General features: G+C 55.9%; 5 non-coding genes across 5 annotated transcripts; all 5 read left to right on the top strand.

Moving 5' to 3' along the window:
- The first annotated feature begins 82 nt into the window (after positions 1-82).
- TRNAL-CAG (transfer RNA leucine (anticodon CAG)) lies at positions 83-165 on the top strand. The gene has a single exon. It is a non-coding gene; the product is annotated as a tRNA-Leu (tRNA).
- A 6,951-nt stretch (positions 166-7,116) lies between these two features.
- TRNAS-AGA (transfer RNA serine (anticodon AGA)) lies at positions 7,117-7,198 on the top strand. Its single transcript has one exon. It is a non-coding gene; the product is annotated as a tRNA-Ser (tRNA).
- A 2,959-nt stretch (positions 7,199-10,157) lies between these two features.
- On the top strand, positions 10,158-10,229 carry TRNAM-CAU (transfer RNA methionine (anticodon CAU)). Its single transcript has one exon. It is a non-coding gene; the product is annotated as a tRNA-Met (tRNA).
- A 3,152-nt stretch (positions 10,230-13,381) lies between these two features.
- Positions 13,382-13,453, top strand: TRNAG-UCC (transfer RNA glycine (anticodon UCC)). Its single transcript has one exon. It is a non-coding gene; the product is annotated as a tRNA-Gly (tRNA).
- A 1,057-nt stretch (positions 13,454-14,510) lies between these two features.
- Positions 14,511-14,593, top strand: TRNAL-CAG (transfer RNA leucine (anticodon CAG)). Its single transcript has one exon. It is a non-coding gene; the product is annotated as a tRNA-Leu (tRNA).
- The last annotated feature ends 5,445 nt before the right edge of the window (positions 14,594-20,038 follow it).

Raw genomic sequence — 20,038 nt, 5'->3', positions numbered from 1 at the left:
CAGTGCCAGGAGGAGGCTGCCTGAGGTGGGCTGGCTCTGGCAGCTGCAGGGGGAGGAGTGGCGGCAGCAGCAGCAGCAGTGGGTCAGGATGGCCGAGCGGTCTAAGGCGCTGCATTCAGGTTGCAGTCTCCCTGGGAGGCGTGGGTTCGACTCCCACTCCTGACAGGCTCTTCTCTCTCTTGGCCTCCTTCCCTCTCCTCACTGCAGGCTTCTTGCTCCTCTGGGGGCTCTGCTCAGCTCTTGCTGCAGTCCCAGCTCCTGCAGAAGGAGAAAGGGCCATACCCATGCTGCCCCACCAGTACCAGCTGGGTAGGCCTACAACAGAAACAGGGAGGGAGAGCCAGCCCCTGGGGAATTCCACTTGGCCGCTCTCCCCTGCAAAACTCGCATTCTGCATGCCTCTCCCCGCATTTCAGTGCGCATCTCTGGACATTCTTCAAACATTCGCTCACACAATCCTCTCTCCCTGCAACAACCCTTCTGGCTGGAAGGCATTTCAGGGAGTCAGAGAGGGCATCCTCCTGCTTCAAGCAGGCTCACACCACCTGATCAGTGCTTTCTCCTTTCGGGTCATACAATACCTTGAGGACAGACATTTCACAGCCTCTTGGCACCCCGGCTCCCATGCTTAGGCACCCTCAGGGTGATCATTTGGGTTCGTGTAACCAGTCACAAACTGCCTCTTCAATTTCTGACCACGGCGCTCATCCTCCAGCCGTTGCAGTAGCCTCCTTGCAGGCGCTGGAGGGAGGCTCCGATTCGATCCCTGCTAAGCATTTTCTTCTACCAGCTAAGCGAGCCTTGCGTCCTCAGCCTCTCCTCCCAAGGCCAGAGCACCCGGCCCCTGACTATCCTAGGGATCCTCCGCTGAACTTGCTCCACTTTATCACCACCTTTCCTTGGTTCCCCAGATAGTCCTTCTTCCCCTTTTTTGGTGACGGGGCAACTTTTCCCTCTCCTTAGTCAGCAGGGAGCTCCTCTGCCCTCTGCTCCCGAAGCTGGAGAGCCCCTCAGATGCGTCCTTCCCTCTTTCAGGTCCAATGGCACATTCTGTAGGTGCCAATCCAGGATGTGGCGTTGACAAGCAGGATTTCAACCCCAAAAGTTTCGCGGAACTGGCAGTTCCTCACCAGCAAACATGGACAGCACCAGTGGGAAGAGGGGCAGGTGGGCGTAGAGGCCGACCAGGAAGAGGCCAACAGGGATGTGGCGGGCTCTGGGGCATTTCTCTCCAACGCTGCTGACAGGAGAGAGACATCCTCACTCACGCAATGCCACCACAGGTTGCATGAGCACTGGTGGCATTTTTCAGAAGGACCGCAGTCAGGAAGTACGAGCCACACAAGAGGTCTTCCTGTGCACACAGGAAGAGGAAGAGGGGACATGCACAAGGTGGTATCAGAGCATGCCGGAGCACGTCGTAATTGAGGGAGATGCTGAAGGAGCTGCGTCGGGTCCTCCTGCGAGCTCTTCCCTCTGCTGAACGTCCTCCCCTGCCCTCTCTCTTGGTTGCCTCGTTCAGCAAGGTCAGGAGCTTGGCTAGGACTGCAACCAAGGGTAAGGATATCTGCTTAACTTACCCAGGCAGACTGGCAGGCTGTCCAACACGGGGGTGAAGGGAGGCAGCAGCAGAGACCGCAAGTGCAAGCATCGAACCACCGATCGCTGGGCCATGAATGTAGTCTGTGAGGTGCAATGTTGAAGGGGTTAAGCTGGAAACTTCATAACCAGGTCTAATTAGGCGAGAAGAAGATTCTCACAGGTTACCAGCCTGGGTCTTGTACGAGAGGGCATGCCAGGCTTGCGCAAAGAGCTCTGGCACTCCCTTGAAAGATCCTGTGAGTAGAGAGTGCCCAGTGGCCCTGGAGGAAGGCTGCACTTGGTGGTGGCCAGGGAGATGGAGAGACTGCCAGGCTCAGCCAGGAGCATATGGCTCAGCGAGGGTGGCCAGAGGGGAAAGACAGGGTCTGTCCAGGTGGTCCCATGGTGTAATGGTGAGCAGTCTGGACTCTGAATCCAGTGATCTGCGTTCACAGCTTAGTGGGACCTCCGAGTTTTGGCTCCCTCAGGGCTTTCCTCAGCATGCTTACACTTTATCCCTTGCCTTGCTGTTGGGTCAATTGTTTAATGCACTCTGATCTTCCTTCCTTTCCTGTGCTCCCAGCCCTGGGACTGACATCAGTGCCCTTTCTCCTGCCCTGTGCCACCATAGCTCTGCAGCTTTCCTGAGTGCTGGCCCCTGTCCCCTCCCTTGTTCTTGACTGCTCCTGGATGAGGGCATCCAGCAGTGGCTCAACACCTGAGGTGGAGATCATGCAGTCCACGCCCGGCTCAAAGCAGGGTCAAGTAGAGGACCTTTTTCATGGCCTTGCCTGGTTGGATGTTGGACATCTCCAAAGATGGAGAATCTACAACCTCCGTGGGCAACCGTTTCCCATCTTTGACCACCACTCTGTGTGGCATTAGTGGTATTTCCACCCCTGTCCATTGCTTCTTGTTCCATCCATTTCTCTGAGGCTTTTCTGTCTTTCTCTTGCCTGCTTGCTTGTTTTTGGTGCTCTGGTCTCAGTTCAGGGAGCTCCACCCACAACTTGCAGTGCCCCATGCATGGGGACAGGCTCACTGTCATGGGAGAGAGCAGGTTTGCCCTCTTCCTTTGTCCTGGGTTCGGCTGGGAGAGAGTTAACTTTCACAAGAAGCCGAGCATGGGGTTTCCGGGTGGTGAGCAGTTGCATTGTGCATCACTCGCTTTATATATTCTTCTGTTACTATTATTGTTATTTCTTCTCTCCTTGTGTTGTCCTATTAAACTGTCCTTATCTCAACTGACAAGGTTTTACCTTTTCTTCCGATTCTCCTCCGCATCCCACCAGGGCAGGGAGGAGTGAGCGAGCGGCCGCGTGGTGCTCAGTTGCCAGCTGGGCTGAAACCATGACAGCCTTGCAGAGGGCTTGGCCAACTGAGGGGGGAGGAGAACAAAGCACCACGAGTCGCCAGCTATGCTGCACAAGGTCTTTAATGAGAAGGAGGAAATGCAGTGGCACAGAAGAGAGACCAAGAAACACGCCTGCAGGGTTCAGGGAGGCACAGAGAATGGCCCATTTCCCAAGGACAAGCTCCACACAAAGCGCTTGCCTTTTCCCATTCTGCTCTACCTGGTGACAATCCCAGCCCAGCAAGAGCAGTCCCTAACTCCGGCACCCTCCCCCCGTCGGCAGGAGGTTCAGCAAAGCAGAAGAGAACGAGTGTTGTCTCAAGGAGCTCAGAGCAAAGCAAAGCCAGAGGAGGCACGGCGAGGCCTGCCGTGCAGCGAGGAGCAGCGGGCACAGGTCCCTCCTGCCAGGTGGGATGAGGACACGCAGCCCGCCTGCAAGCCCTGGCCATGCTCCTGATGCAGAGTTCCCATCTTCCTTCCCGCTACGAAGGGGATGACCCGCCAGCTTCAGCAGTTCAGACTGCAGCGGGTGGGAGGCAGACACAGCCCTGACCCCCCCAGACCAAGGGAGCCCCCAGAAGAGATGGGAACCCCCCCGGCGCTGAGGGAGCTCCCAACAGCAGCTGACAGAGAGGATCCCACGGCTGTGCTCTGAGGGAAAGAGGTGAGGATGGGGCCCGGCAGGGTCACCACCACCGCGGAGGCCTGGATGGCCACCGTTGAGTCAGCGCAGCGGGCGACACAGGGCTCACTGCAGCTGCTGGCAAGTGGGGTTGGGCCAGAGGCGCCGCAGGGCGTTGGGAGACAGGGTCTGAAGCAAGACATCTCTCGGTGAGGGAGGCAAAGCTGAAACACAGAGCAGGCAGGGAGCACGAGCCTCAGTATCAGTCTGTCTTTCTTTTCCTCAGCTCTCTCTGTGGACACACTTTGTTTTAAAAACACCTGGTGCGCCTACAGTTCCCACGGCCCTCATCGTGCCCTCCGAATTGCACGGCACAGGACGGCTGAACCGCTTTCAGGATAGGACCCAGCACAGTGGGTTTAAAGCACCCGTGGCAAGACTGGTCATACCCCATCTCCTGAACAAACATTGCTGTCATAAAGATGGCACTGGAGGCACTTGGCCATTTCGTTAGAGACCATCTGCTAAAGGCAGACATTCTGGTGGGCAGACGTCCCTGCAGCTCAGCCCCATTGATCCCCTTCTGCTTTAAAGAAACCCCCTCTTCCCAGCCCTCCCCAGCCACCTCCGCCAAAAGGGACAGAGGTGACAGCCCTTAAACAGTTCTGTTGCAGGGCCAAGCTGAGGCAGCCCAAGTATCAACCTGAGTAGCCACCATGACAGCAGCTCAGCCCACAGGGAGAGATGGAGCGGACTCAGGCTTACCTCGTTCCTCGAGGAAAGGGAGGCAAGAGAGGAGGATGCAGAGCCCGGAGCAGCGCAGGTTTTATGCTGTGTCCCAGATCCCCGCGGGGCCACAAACATTACTTGCTCATGAAGCATCTAAACACCTAGCAGCTGCCGCTTGCCAAGGCCTCGCTGGTGATTAAGCCCTTGCCTCTTTCATCTGAAATGTTGTGCTCCTGCTTCATACCACCAAACATCAAAACGATTCGTCTGTGTCCCAGCTTCAGAAGGCCAATCAGCTCGGAGGTCTCAGGCTAGTGTACAAGGAGATTTTCAGTGCGTTTTCCTAATACGGATTGCCTTTGTCACTTGGCCTTCTTCATGGTGAGCACGGCCACCAGTCACGGTCAAATTCAGCTATGAGGGACACCTCAAGTCAGCTCTCAAGTGCTTTCAGTGCAGACACTCAGGCTAACCCTGAGAAACATTTCTCCCACCGGGTCATCGTAGACACACAGGAGACTCTGAGTAAGTTCAAGCAGAACGTCAAGACCGCACAGTCCCATACAGGAGAAGAGAAATCAGCAGGACAAGGCCCAGAGCCTGCTGAGGTACCTGGGAAGTCTGGTCTGCTCGGAGCAGGGGACAGGAGCAGAAGACCTCCAGAGGTCCATTCCAAACTTCATTATTCTGGGTTACCCTGAGTCACACAAGCCCTTGAGCAACCACCAAAAGGCAATGCCTTGGAAGACAGCAAATGCAGGAGATTGCATAGAAGCCCCCGTAGATTCAGGATGGTGCTAAAATGTGTGGAAATGCCCTTGACGCAAGCAGAACTTTGGGGCTGTGAGCTCTGGTATCCCTGGCACGCCTGAGGCAGGCGTGTCCACTGAAGTCCATAGCAGGGTGACTCATGTTTGCCTGGAGTTCAGGGTTTTTCCCAACTCTTCCACCTCACGATGACTCCCAGGTGCTCCGGGAGACTGATCCGATGTCCCTTTGAAATCTGAAATGCATGGAATGGGTCACCTCATCCCTGACCCAGGAAAAAGAGCCATGAGCTTTTGGCTCCCTGCCCTGAGCCTCTCCTCAGAAGCAGGCCATCCAGGCCTTTGGCCTCTGGGATGACCTTACGGAGCAAAAGAGGTCAATTTGGGTGTGGGTCTCTTTCAGGGAAGGACGCGGGCATCTCTTTGATCACCCTCCTACGCATTGATTTCCTTGTTTCCAACAGATTCTCCACTTCCCAAGCTGAGCCCAGACCCCTGGTTGGACGATGCGTGAGGGCCTGGTCAAGTCATCAAGGGACACGGCTATGGAGATCCAAGGGAGAGATCGCTTTGGAGAGACTTGCCTGACCCTCTGGTCACAGTTCATTGTGAAAGTTAATACAGGCCGTTTGAATTAACTTTTCAGTCCTCTCAGCTGTTGTTCACAAAATCATACAAAAAACATTCATGGCACTTCTCTCTTTCCTTGGTCTTGCGGGAATAAACTCCAGGGGATGGGTATGGCGTGGAAAGGAGAAAAGCACTTCTTTTCATGGCTGGACGGAGGCAATGTGACTGCAAGATGCGGTTAGGGTGGGCATTTCAGTAGGGCATGATCGAGCACGCACAATCACGATCCCCCTCTTTCTAACTCCACCTACACTAGCACTGCTGATGACAGAGTGGGAGTCTGTAAATACTGTGCTAACACAACCTCCCCCTCCCACCCCACCATCCAGCTTGGTTTTTGAGTGTCAGCACAGCAAAGAACATTGCCTTATTCTTGAAGCAGCCCTGCAACCAGAGACTTGAGAAGCTTTGTCCCCTTTAGGTAGGGAGTCTACTTGTGAGAGGCTCCTTGCGTTTCCCTTGGCCCACAGGCCATAAGCTGCAAGAGAAATGAGGGTGTCTCAGTTCTCAGTCACCAGGACCATCGTTACATCCAGTTCCGGTAAACTTCAGGGTGTCAGACAGGCACTACCAAATCTACCACGTCCACACTGACTCATTAATGCCATTTTCCTGCTCCAGAGCCAAAATGGAATCGGAGCTGCTTTCATCTAGTGATGTAAATTATTGCTTTTGTGGATTGTTTAATATTTTGGTCCATGCTCAAGAATGTCACAATGCTTGCGGTGCTGGGAAAAAGCTCTGGACATACCTATTCCACCAAAACAAGCTCTCTCCAGTCTCCCTCTAAGTCATCCGCACCTCCCGTTTATTCTCCCTTTGCCCCTCCTGACTTTTCCTCAGCCAGGCTCTACCTCGCCCTTGCCATAGATCTCTCCCACTCTCGCAAACCATTCCCCCTACACACCAACAACCTGCATGGCAGTCATGGTCTTTGTTCAAGGCTTGACACCACCCTACGTCCCCAAGAGGCTGGAGGTGCTGCCGGGAGGTCACCACCTCCCCTGCAGGAGTGTCCTCCCCCTAGTGCTCCCAGCAAGCTTGGAGACCTCCTCAGCTAAATCTGAGAAGCAAAGTGGGGTCTAATATGCCCACCTGACGCTGGTTGTCTCCACACAGCTGCCTTCCCTTCTTCCCTGGAGGCAGCAGAGATGGCAGCTGGGGAGAGAAAGCATCCCCCCGTGGCAGGATATCCCAGATGTGCGGCTGAGGACAAGGCGCTGGGAGCTGCAGCTGTAGGCACTGGGAGCTGCAGCTGTAGCCCCTGGGGCTACGCCTCTCAAGGCCTGTGGAAGGCTGTCACCAGGTGCCCGTCATGCTCAGTGCAGGTCCCAAGTGCAGGGCTTCGAGTGGAGCATTGCCCTGAAAGTCCCAGGGAGGCAGGTGTCATTGCAGAGGGCATGTGATCGGCTGGGCAGAGAGGGCTGGAGCAGGTAGTTGTGGCCGAGTGGTGAAGGCGATGGACTAGAAATCCATTGGGGTTTCCCCGCGCAGGTTCGAATCCTGCCAACTACGGGGCGCACTCCCCTTTTGGGCTCCCTGCAATGGACCACACTGTTTGGGCTCCCTGCAGTGGACCACGCTGCAGCCGTGGGACTCCGCTCCACACAGTACCTGGTGCCCAGGGAGACGGTAAAACCCCCTTGCCTACAGCACTTGTCCCCGCACCCCCCTGCCCCCAAATTCCGGGATGAATGGGAAATCCTGCTCCCATTGACAAGGTAGGCAAGTTGGGGGAAGAGAACGGACCAGTGCCGAGTCTGAGCCGTGAAAAGAGGTCCACTGTTGTTGGTTCTTGAGCAGAACTTAAGAGCCTGAGCTCACCTGACATCCCAAGCAGAACAACCCCACCAGCTGTCTTCCCTATGCCTGAAACTACAGCAGCTCCTCTCCAAAGAGAGCCTGCACAACATGGTCCTCATTGCTAAAGATGAAGGCAAGACACCTCATGGATCTGAGATCTTGCCTGGGGTCCTGGGGATATTCTGCCTGACCCAGCCCCAGCCCTTGCACACGTGGACAACCTTTCCCCGGGGGCTTTCCAAATTTAACCGAAGAACGAGATGATAAGGGGTGGGTCTCTCCTGGCTCCTCCTCTTCTGGGAAAGACGTGGAAGTGCGAAAGAGGCCATGGTGGTGACTGCGGCATCAGGAGACCATCCCCTGCCATCACAGACCCTGATGGGTGGCATGGAAAAGACCTGGAGGCTTCCCAGAGGACTTCTCTCAGTCGCATACCCAGCTGCTCCCCACAGAGCAGCAGCAGAGGACGGGCTGCAGGTAGCCTGCCTGGGTGGTTCAGCATCTTAAGGAAAAGGGAAACTTGGAGGGGCACATGCAGAGAGAGCCTGGAGAAGGAGAAGGAGAGAAGAGCCAGTGGCTGGTGCATGGTCCGTTCCCCGCAGCCATGCCACTGAGGGTGGCGGAAGCAGTGCAAGCAAAAGAGAAGCTGAAGGAGGTTGGCAGCACGGATGAAGAAGGAAAGGGGCAGTGGAAGGGGGACCCGGAGCTGAGCCAGGGACCTCTTGATCTGCAGTCAAATGCTCTCCTCTGAGCAATAGCCCCTGCAGCAGGCAGGCTGCGGCCGCACTCTCCGTGCTCACATCTGCTCCCCCATCCCAGCCCTCTCCATCCCGCTTTTGCTTTTGTCTCCTCTGCTTGCTTGCTGTGTGCTCTGGCGTGTGGATGGGACAGGGAACCAGCAAACACAAGCCCAAACATGCAGGCCTCAGCACTGCCACCTCGTCCCTCAGCCTCACCAAGAGGTTCTACTAGCTCAGCCTGCCCAGAGCCTTCCTGGGACACATCCAGCAGCATTTAAGACTGGCCACCACCCAGTCCGGATGGGCCAGCCCTGCCCTGGGGCGACTGGGAACCACCTCCACCCCCAGCAGCGTTGGGCAGGACAGGAATGGCACCAGGCACGGAGAGGAGGGGTTTCTCTGGCTCTTTGGCACCCTGCAAGGTGGCAGGGGCAGCCCTCGGCTGTTGGCGAGCAGCAAGGGCAGGGCTGCGCCGGGAGGGAAGACAAGCCAGGAGCTGGGGGGGAGCGCAGCACAGCACGGGCAGGGCAAGGCCCTCGCAGCTGGTGTGAAAGGCAAGGCAGTAACTGCTGTACGACTTGCTTAGAGGAAGGAACACTGCCTAGGACTAAGAGCTTTTACCTCAGGGTCAATGTGACCTGAAGACCCAACCTAAACCGTCTCTCACTGGCTGAGAACACCCCATACAGACAATAAAACAATAGGAGATTTGTCTTTCAAAAAAACTCCAGGTATATAACCAGGGCGAGAAAAGCAATCGACCTGAATCTAGTATAAAACCCCTCCGCCTGCACGGGACATTGGTCTAGAACCAGGAAGATTAACAGCCCACTGACCATACGTCCACACCACCTGCCCGGGAGAAGCACCTAGTGCTTACGCGAGCAATAGTAACTGATTAGCCCACCCCTTAACAGGAGTAATTTGACTGGTCAACACAACTGCATTGTAAACATCTAGAAACCCTGCTTTCCTCTATATCGGGGTCCTCCATGTGCTAGGCTGGGGCACCGCTATGTGCACAGCTAAAATTAGGGATTTAGGGATTCCCTTGGTAATTCTATGCTAAACGTCCTTGTCTCCCTCCTTGGCCAGCAAAGAACTGACTTTTACACTGGGTACAGTCCCGCACCCCGTGCGAGCTGGATTTCTGGGCAGGGTTGCAGCCCTCCTGAGCTCGCTGGAGAGCCACTCCTCTCCGCCCTGCCAAGCAACAAGGCTGCCCCCTGGCTCCGGGGTTTCCTTCAGTGCCTGCAGAGCCAGCTTGGGTGGTGAAAGAGAAAGTCCCCAGCCAGGGTTATGGGCAGGAGCTGTGGGGAGAAGGGCAAGGCAAGGCCCTTGAGCTACCCTCCTGTCGTGGTTTTTAGATACAAGATACAGTTTTAGATACAAGAACTAGATACAAATACAAATAATACAAATCAAGTGATGCACACCGATGCCCAGTTAGTGCCCGAGCAGCGATCCGCCCCCCCCAGCCAGCTCCCCCCAGTTTATATACTGGGCATGACGTCATATGGTATGGAATATGCCTCTGGCTAGTTTGGGCCAGCTCTCCTGGCTGTGTCCCCTCCCAACTTCTTGTGCCCCTCCAGCCTTCTTGCAGGCTGGGCATGAGAAGCTGAACTATCCTTGACTGAGTATAAAGACTACTTAGCAACAACTAAAACCATCAGGGTGTTATGAAGATAATTTTCCCACTAAATGCAAAGCACTGCACGGTCCCAGCTACTAGGAAGCAAATTAAGTCTCTGCATGCCAGCCAAAACCAGGACAGCAGCCCAGGCCCAAAGGAGGTGAAGTTTCCAGGGAGACAATTTTGCTGCGCGGGTGAGGGCACAGGATAGACAAAGGGAAGGAGGCATGAGCGCTGGCAGTGCCAGGGAGCATGAGGCCGGGCTGTGGGAGGTCCCAGCTGAGGCGCCAGGGGGAGCAGAGTGGCGCAGCGGAAGCGTGCTGGGCCCATAACCCAGAGGTCGATGGATCGAAACCATCCTCTGCTAATTGCTTTTTCCTCCTGCTGCCTCTCCCAGCAACTTTTCACCTGCACTGCTCTGGCTCTCTGCGCGGCCATGCCCATGGCCCTCCCGCTCCCTCAGCCCCTTCTCTCTGCCACCGCCGCCTTCTTTCTCCTTTGCCTTCTTACGAGCCAGCACTCCCAAAGGGACCCTCACCAAGGCAGACCCGTGGGTCTGCAGCGGCAGCCAGACCTCCCCCCACAAGGAACTGGGGGTCCTGGGGACACCAGTGTTTCTCCCTTCCCGTCAGGCAGCTCAATCCCAACTTCCCAGACGCAAGCGGGCACCTCCAGGAATCTGCAGGTGGGGAGGAGGACAAGGCTGGTGCTACTCTGGCAAACACCTGTCCAATCAACTTGACCATCTCGGGGTTTTCTCCATCCTAGTCTCTTTGCTGCCGTGCCCACGCGCAGGTCCAGCCAGGAGCAGGGCCGAGCAGGCATTCCCAATGGGCACTGTATTGGCTCTATGTGGCTAGGTGTTGGCAGCGGAGGGGAGAGGGGGTGCTGCAGGGTGGCCTCTGTGAGCAGAGGCAAGGGGCTGCCCTGCCGCTGCACACAGCTGATTCCAGCTGCCTCCACAACACTGAGCCACTTGCGCAGCTTTTCCTGACAGGCCTGAAGCCTGTGGAAGAGCCCACGCTGAAACAGATTTTCCTGTTCAGGTCTGCAGCACGGGGAGAACCCATGCCGGAGCCGTCTGCAGTGAAGGACTGTAGCTGAGCCTGGTAAAAGTGAGAGGAATGGCGGTGTTTTGTTTGTCTTTCATTCCTCACTACCCAAAACCGCACACGGCCTGATCCTTTTCTTCCCCTCTGGCTGCTCTGGACTAGAATGCAGTGCTGGACACCCCCCCTCTCTCACTCCCACAAGCATGTCCACTGAACAGCAGGACCGCTGAACCCTGGGCCTGACCGTAGGTCTGTGCAGAGGGCATGCGTGGAGCCTGGGCCCGGTTTGTCTGGTGTCCCAAGGATCGAGGGCAGGCAGACCAGCCTGCTGTTGTGCAGGTCCTCCTTTGTGCCTTTTGGGAAGATAGGAGCGACACTGACTTGCTTCCAGGCCTCAGGAACCTCTCCCAATTGCCGTGACCTTTCAAAGACAATGGAGAGCAGCCTCTTGCAGAAGTTCTCCTTGTCTGAGTGCTTCACGAGCTGGCAGCAGGAAGATGGCATGGGTATCTGCAGGTGAGCTCCCTTCTACTTTTGTACCTGATGGGCCAGAAGCCAGAAGATCGCTTGGATGTTGACCGTGAGGTCGCCTCTGGCTCTGCAGGTGATGGGCCATGCACAGGAATATTGCTTGCGCTAGGTGCTTGTGTTCATTCCATAGTGGATACCACTGCCTGGTGTATCTTTTTATATCTGAACGCTTCTTGTTCCAAAGGAAGGGGACAGCCCATCAGGGGGAGACCTGAGAACATGCGGGCGCGACAGTGTCAAAAATGGCCGTCAGCCAATCACAAAGCAATATGAGAACCCATGGGGAATGACGCTGTCAAGAGTTGCCTCTTTGCTGTATTTAGTGAGTGGGGCTTCCTCTTCAGATGTGCTTCTGGGTACACAGGTAGGGTTGGCTGGTCCTCACAGCCAATCACAGGTCTGCCTGAGAGCAGGTGGGTATGACGGGGTCAAGAGATGGCTGTCAGCCAATCACAGAGCAGTAGGAAAACATGTTGGTTATGGTGTCTAATAAGAAAATGGCAGCTGAAAGAAAGTGGTGCCCCCCGTGTATGTAGAGGAAGGTACGTCCTGGTCAGCTGTACTTCATCATTCATCAGTGCTGGCATGGGGATTGACCAAAGCAATCATCCACCAGCAAAACCAGGAGCAGCACAAGGCAGATTTTAGCCCAGGAACAGGTAATGCCTAGAGTCCTGCAAAACAAATTGCTTACAGGCATGCAGCACGGAATGTGGCAGATGCTCATATCTGACCAAGTGGATCAAGAAACTTGTGCTAGAAATAATCCACTTGGCCTATTTGCACATTACGTAGATAGAGAATTGTTACCCTAGCATTGCCTGCTTTCCGCTCACTGATTGCTGAGCTAATCCTAGACAAGTGTACAAGATAGGGACATATCCAGTGACTCAGAAGAAACCCAGGCTGGCTGCTGTGCCTTTTTAATTCAACCAAAGGGTGCATCGTGCAACCACATGTTAGCCTGGGACAGCGTGAATGTGGCTCCGACTGGGGCAGACTCCGCCTGAGTTACCTCAGTGTTATGCCCTACGGTATTCCCAAGGGGCACTGTGTTGGCTACATATGGCAAGGTTTTGGTAGTGGAGGGGTTAGGGGGTGCTGCAGGGTGGCCTCTGTGAGAAGAGATAAGGGGCTGCCCTGTGCCAGACACAGCCAGTTCCACCGCACGACACAGCTGAGCCGTCATCAAAGTTTGTGGCCCCTCTGTGAAAACATATTCCAGAAAGGGCAGAAAACGCCAGGCAGAGCGAGGCGGAAGGAACAAAAAGAGCAGGAAAGGGCAGAGGGAAGATGCATCCCGCTTGGGCAGGTAACGGAGTGTGGTGTGAAGGAGTAAAGTTGATCCTGGGAGAGGGGAGAGGAAAGGCGGTGTTTTATGTTTGTCTTTTTGTTTGTCACTGTGTGAATGCGTTTCAATTGGCAAAAAATGAATTTTCCCCAAGTCAAGCCTGACTTGCCCACAACAGTGTTTGCTAAGGCATGTCCTTGTGTTTATCTTGAGCCATGCGATTTGTCATCCTGTTTTCAGTGCTCTGCATCCCCCTGAGGGTGGGGAAAGTAGTGAGCAGCTGGGTGGGTGTTTGTCTGTGCTTAAAGCACGAGAGGTACATCCAGAGAAAGGCCCGTCGCGTTGCGTAGTACATGCCCAGCGGGCAGCTGTATGAAGGCAGATGGGGAGCATCAGCATTGCCATCAGGCAGCAGGTTGAGTTTCCCTAGCCAACACGTCAGACAGAGAGAAGCCCAGAGTCATCCGATGGGCTTGAGGCCGTGTGTGCAGGGGGCTGGAAGGAGGAGGCCGTCCGGGCTGTGAAGTGGAGAGAGTGGAGTTTGTGAGCTGGAAGAGCAGGAGGCAGGGGAGTCTGGGAAGTGGAGGGGCAGGAGGGAGGCGAGGCTGCGGGGTGGAGGAGCAGGAGGCAGGAGTGGGTCGAGGAGCGTTGGTGGTATAGTGGTGAGCATAGCTGCCTTCCAAGCAGTTGACCTGGGTTCGATTCCTGGCCAACGCAGACAAGGTTCTTTTACTCAGCCTGGTCCCCAGAGGTCCTTGCCTCTCCTCTTCCAAACCAACCTAGCTTCCCTCAGGAAGTTCAGCTCCCATAGGGCACTCGAGGCCCTCCCCTTGACTCCCCCTCCAGCCTTGCCTCATGGCCAGGCCTCTGGGCACCTCCTAGGCCAGCAGACACAGGCCTGGCTCTTAGCAAGGCCCGCCTTGGCAAAGGCAGACTGCAGGGGCTGCTTTGGACCCTTCCGAGATTCTCAGGGAGTGCTGTAGCACTGGAGCAGGTACCCAGAGAACTTTGGGATTCTCCATGCCTGGGTATCACCCTCAAGTTTCAGTGGGGCTCAGGCACTGAGCCGCCTGCTCTAGCTTTGGGGCTAGCCCTGCTTTGAGCAGGCATTTGGACTAGTGCCCTCCTGAGATGCCTTGCAGTCTAGTTCCTTCCACGAAGCAACAAATCCCAGAGAGAGCTGTGACCTCCTTCCTCTGCACCATGGGCGGCAAGCGGGCCTCTGCCCCACAGGAACTGGAGCTCAGTCATTGCTCAGCACTTGGCGCATCTCGTGTCCTTTCGCCTTGACTCTCCAGCCCCTTTCCCACACACTGACTCCTTGAGACCACCCCAGCATTCCCCCAGGGGTTGGTGTGGCAGAGCCCTCCTTGCCCACGGAGGGCAGGGAAGAAGGAAGCACCCTTGTTGCCCCAGGAACCGTCCATGAGAAAGGCAGGCGTGTGCCTGGAGCCCCTTGACAGGATGTTGGCGTGCGCAGAGCCGTAATTTGCTGACGGTTCCTTTGCTTGGTCCTGTGAAGGATTGCCTTGGCCTTTGGGGATGTGTCGGAAGCGTGCTGCCCCTGTGCTGGCTACTCGTGTTCCGTGCGGTCTGAAGCGCGTGTAGGAGCTGCGGTCGCCTGTCAGCAGCCCGCGGTGGGAGCAGGGCAAGGGTGCTGCCAGGAGCCAGCTCCCCCTGCAGCAGTGCCAGGAGGAGGCTGCCTGAGGTGGGTTGGCTCTGGCAGCTGCAGGGGGAGGAGTGGCAGCAGCAGCAGCAGCAGCAGCAGCAGTGGGTCAGGATGGCCGAGCGGTCTAAGGCGCTGCATTCAGGTTGCAGTCTCCCTGGGAGGCGTGGGTTCGACTCCCACTCCTGACAGGCTCTTCTCTCTCTTGGCCTCCTTCCCTCTCCTCACTGCAGGCTTCTTGCTCCTCTGGGGGCTCTGCTCAGCTCTTGCTGCAGTCCCAGCTCCTGGAGAAGGAGAAAGGGGCATACCCATGCTGCCCCACCAGTACCAGCTGGGTAGGCCTACAACAGAAACAGGGAGAGCCAGCCCCTGGGGAATTCCACTTGGCCACTCTCCCCTGCAAAACTCACATTCTGCATGCCTCTCCCCGCATTTCAGTGCGCATCTCTGGACATTCTTCAAACATTCGCTCACACAATCCTCTCTCCCTGCAACAACCCTTCTGCTTGGAAGGCATTTCAGGGAGTCAGAGAGGGCGTCCTCCTGCTTCAAGCAGGCTCACACCACCTCATCTTTCTTTCGGGTCATACAATACCTTGAGGACAGACATTTCACAGCCTCTTGGCACCCCAGCTCCCATGCTTAGGCACCCTCAGGGTGATCATTTGGGTTTGTGTAGCCAGTCACAAACTGCCTCTTCAATTTCTGACCACGGCGCTCATCCTCCAGCCGTTGCAGTAGCCTCCTTGCAGGCGCTGGAGGGAGGCTCCAATTCGATCCCTGCTAAGCATTTTCTTCTCCCAGCTAAGCGAGCCTTGCGTCCTCAGCCTCTCCTCCCAAGGCCACAGCCCCTGGCCCCTGACTATCCTAGGGATCCTCCGCTGAACTTGCTCCACTTTATCACCACCTTTCTTTGGTTCCCCAGATAGTCCTTCTTCCCCTTCTTTGGTGACGGGGCAACTTTTCCCTCTCCTTAGTCAGCAGGGAGCTCCTCTGCCCTCTGCTCCCGAAGCTGGAGAGCCCCTCAGATGCGTCCTTCCCTCTTTCAGGTCCAGTGGCACATTCTGTAGGTGCCAGTCCAGGATGTGGCGTTGACCAGCAGGATTTCAACCCCAAAAGTTTCGCGGAACTGGCAGTTCCTCACCAGCAAACATGGACAGCACCAGTGGGAAGAGGGGCAGGGGGGAGTAGAGGCCGACCAGGAAGAGGCCAACAGGGATGTGGCGGGCTCTGGGGCATTTCTCTCCAACGCTGCTGACAGGAGAGAGACATCCTCACTCACGCAATGCCACCACAGGTTGCATGAGCACTGGTGGCATTTTTCAGAAGGACCGCAGTCAGGAAGTACGAGCCACACAAGAGGTCTTCCTGTGCACACAGGAAGAGGAAGAGGGGACATGCACAAGGTGGTATCAGAGCATGCCGGAGCACGTTGTAATTGAGGGAGATGCTGAAGGAGCTGCGTCGGGTCCTCCTGCGAGCTCTTCCCTCTGCTGAACGTCCTCCCCTGCCCTCTCTCTTGGTTGCCTCGTTCGGCAAGGTCAGGAGCTTGGCTAGGACTGCAACCAAGGGTAAGGATATCTGCTTAACGGCTGCTTCGGATGAGCTACGAGGTGAGAAACAGGAGAGGCAATAACTTACCCAGGCAGACTGGCAGGCTGTCCAACACGGGGGTGAAGGGAGGCAGCAGCAGGGACCGCAAGTGCAAGCATCGAACCACCAATCGCTGGGCCATGAATGTAGTCTGTGAGGTGCAATGTTGAAGAGGTTAAGCTGGAAACTTCATAAGCAGGTCTAATTAGGCGAGAAGAAGATTCTCACAGGTTACCAGCCTGGGTCTTGTACGAGAGGGCATGCCAGGCTTGCGCAAAGAGCTCTGGCACTCCCTTGAAAGATCCTGTGAGTAGCGAGTGCCCAGTGGCCCTGGAGGAAGGCTGCACTTGGTGGTGGCCAGGGAGATGGAGAGACTGCCAGGCTCAGCCAGGAGCATATGGCTCAGCGAGGGTGGCCAGAGGGGAAAGACAGGGTCTGTCCAGGTGGTCCCATGGTGTAATGGTGAGCAGTCTGGACTCTGAATCCAGTGATCTGCGTTCACAGCTTAGTGGGACCTCCGAGTTTTGGCTCCCTCAGGGCTTTCCTCAGCATGCTTACACTTTATCCCCTTGCCTTGCTGTTGGGTCAATTGTTTAATGCACTCTGATCTTCCTTCCTTTCCTGTGCTCCCAGCCCTGGGACTGACATCAGTGCCCTTTCGCCTGCCCTGTGCCACCACAGCTCTGCAGCTTTCTTGAGCGCTGGCCCCTGTCCCCTCCCTTGTTCTTGACTGCTCCTGGATGAGGGCATCCAGCAGTGGCTCAACACCTGAGGTGGAGATCATGCAGTCCACGCCCGGCTCAAAGCAGGGTCAAGTAGAGGACCTTTTCAATGGCCTTGCCTGGTTGGATGTTGGACATCTCCAAAGACGGAGAATCTACAACCTCCCTGGGCAACCGTTTCCCATCTTTGACCACCACTGTGTGTGGCATTAGTTGTATTTCCACCCCTGTCCATTGCTTCTTGTTCCATCCATTTCTCTGAGGCTTTTCTGTCTTTCTCTTGCCTGCTTGCTTGTTTTTGGTGCTCTGGTTCCAGTTCAGGGAGCTCCACCCACAACTTGCAGTGCCCCATGCATGGGGACAGGCTCACTGTCATGGGAGAGAGCAGGTTCGCCCTCTTCCTTTGTCCTGGGTTCGGCTGGGAGAGAGTTAACTTTCACAAGAAGCCGAGCATGGGGTTTCCGGGTGGTGAGCAGTTGCATTGTGCATCACTCGCTTTATATATTCTTCTGTTACTATTATTGTTATTTCTTCTCTCCTTGTGTTGTCCTATTAAAGTGTCCTTATCTCAACTGACGAGGTTTTACCTTTTCTTCCGATTCTCCTCCGCATCCCACCAGGGCAGGGAGGAGTGAGCGAGCGGCCGCGTGGTGCTCAGTTGCCAGCTGGGCTGAAACCATGACAGCCTTGCAGAGGGCTTGGCCAACTGAGGGGGGAGGAGAACAAAGCACCACGAGTCGCCAGCTATGCTGCACAAAGTCTTTAATGAGAAGGAGGAAATGCAGTGGCACAGAAGAGAGACCAAGAAACACGTCTGCAGGGTTCAGGGAGGCACAGAGAATGGCCCATTTCCCAAGGACAAGCTCCACACAAAGCGCTTGCCTTTTCCCATTCTGCTCTACCTGGTGACAATCCCAGCCCAGCAAGAGCAGTCCCTAACTCCAGCACCCTCCCCCCGTCGGCAGGAGGTTCAGCAAAGCAGAAGAGAACGAGTGTTGTCTCAAGGAGCTCAGAGCAAAGCAAAGCCAGAGGAGGCACGGCGAGGCCTGCCGTGCAGCGAGGAGCAGCGGGCACAGGTCCCTCCTGCCAGGTGGGATGAGGACACGCAGCCCGCCTGCAAGCCCTGGCCATGCTCCTGATGCAGAGTTCCCATCTTCCTTCCCGCTACGAAGGGGATGATCCGCCAGCTTCAGCAGTTCAGACTGCAGCGGGTGGGAGGCAGACACAGCCCTGACCCCCCAGACCAAGGGAGCCCCCAGAAGAGATGGGAACCCCCCCGGCGCTGAGGGAGCTCCCAACAGCAGCTGACAGAGAGGATCCCACGGCTGTGCTCTGAGGGAAAGAGGTGAGGATGGGGCCCGGCAGGGTCACCACCACCGCGGAGGCCTGGATGGCCACCGTTGAGTCCGCGCAGCGGGCGACACAGGGCTCACTGCAGCTGCTGGCAAGTGGGGTTGGGCCAGAGGCGCCGCAGGGCGTTGGGAGACAGGGTCTGAAGCAAGACATCTCTCGGTGAGGGAGGCAAAGCTGAAACACAGAGCAGGCAGGGAGCACGAGCCTCAGTATCAGTCTGTCTTGCTTTTCCTCAGCTCTCTCTGTGGACACACTTTGTTTTAAAAACACCTAGTGTGCCTACAGTTCCCACGGCCCTCATCGTGCCCTCCGAATTGCACGGCACAGGACGGCTGAACCGCTTTCAGGATAGGACCCAGCACAGTGGGTTTAAAGCACCTGTGGCAAGACTGGTCATACCCCATCTCCTGAACAAACATTGCTGCCATAAAGACGGCACTGGAGGCACTTGGCCATTTCGTTAGAGACCATCTGCTAAAGGCAGACATTCTGGTGGGCAGACGTCCCTGCAGCTCAGCCCCATTGATCCCCTTCTGCTTTAAAGAAACCCCCTCTTCCCAGCCCTCCCCAGCCACCTCCGCCAAAAGGGACAGAGGTGACAGCCCTTAAACAGTTCTGTTGCAGGGCCAAGCTGAGGCAGCCCAAGTATCAACCTGAGGAGCCACCATGACAGCAGCTCAGCCCACAGGGAGGGATGGAGCGGACTCAGGCTTACCTCGTTCCTCGAGGAAAGGGAGGCAAGAGAGGAGGATGCAGAGCCCGGAGCAGCGCAGGTTTTATGCTGTGTCCCAGATCCCCGCGGGGCCACAAACATTACTTGCTCATGAAGCATCTAAACACCTAGCAGCTGCCGCTTGCCAAGGCCTCGCTGGTGATTAAGCCCTTGCCTCTTTCATCTGAAATGTTGTGCTCCTGCTTCATACCACCAAACATCAAAACCATTCATCTGTGTCCCAGCTTCAGAAGGCCAATCAACTCGGAGGTCTCAGGCTAGTGTACAAGGAGATTTTCAGTGCGTTTTCCTAATACGGATTGCCTTTGTCACTTGGCCTTCTTCATGGTGAGCACGGCCACCACTCACGGTCAAATTCAGCTATGAGGGACACCTCAAGTCAGCTCTCAAGTGCTTTCAGTGCAGGCACTCAGGCTAGCCCTGAGAAACCTTTCTCCCAGCGGGTCATCGTAGACACACAGGAGACTCTGAGTAAGTTCAAGCAGAACGTCAAGACCGCACAGTCCCATATGGGAGAAGAGAAATCAGCAGGACAAGGCCCAGAGCCTGCTGAGGTACCTGGGAAGTTTGGTCTGCTCGGAGCAGGGGACAGGAGCAGAAGACCTCCAGAGGTCCATTCCAAACTTCATTATTCTGGGTTACCCTGAGTCACACAAGCCCTTGAGCAACCACCAAAAGGCAATGCCTTGGAAGACAGCAAATGCAGGAGATTGCATAGAAGCCCCCGTAGATTCAGGATGGTGCTAAAATGTGTGGAAATGCCCTTGACGCAAGCAGAACTTTGGGGCTGTGAGCTCTGGTATCCCTGGCACGCCTGAGGCAGGCGTGTCCACTGAAGTCCATAGCAGGGTGACTCATGTTTGCCTGGAGTTCAGGGTTTTTTCCCAACTCTTCCACCTCACGATGACTCCCAGGTGCTCCGGGAGACTGATCCGATGTCCCTTTGAAATCTGAAATGCATGGAATGGGTCACCTCATCCCTGACCCAGGAAAAAGAGCCATGAGCTTTTGGCTCCCTGCCCTGAGCCTCTCCTCAGAAGCAGGCCATCCAAGCCTTTGGCCTCTGGGATGACCTTACGGAGCAAAAGAGGTCAATTTGGGTGTGGGTCTCTTTCAGGGAAGGACGCGGGCATCTCTTTGATCACCCTCCTACGCATTGATTTCCTTGTTTCCAGCAGATTCTCCACTTCCCAAGCTGAGCCCAGACCCCTGGTTGGACGATGCGTGAGGGCCTG

The sequence above is a fragment of the Gymnogyps californianus genome, unplaced genomic scaffold (assembly GCF_018139145.2).
Source record: "Gymnogyps californianus isolate 813 unplaced genomic scaffold, ASM1813914v2 HiC_scaffold_180, whole genome shotgun sequence".
NCBI lineage: Eukaryota > Metazoa > Chordata > Aves > Accipitriformes > Cathartidae > Gymnogyps > Gymnogyps californianus.
This window is presented reverse-complemented; position numbering and strand designations above follow the sequence as displayed.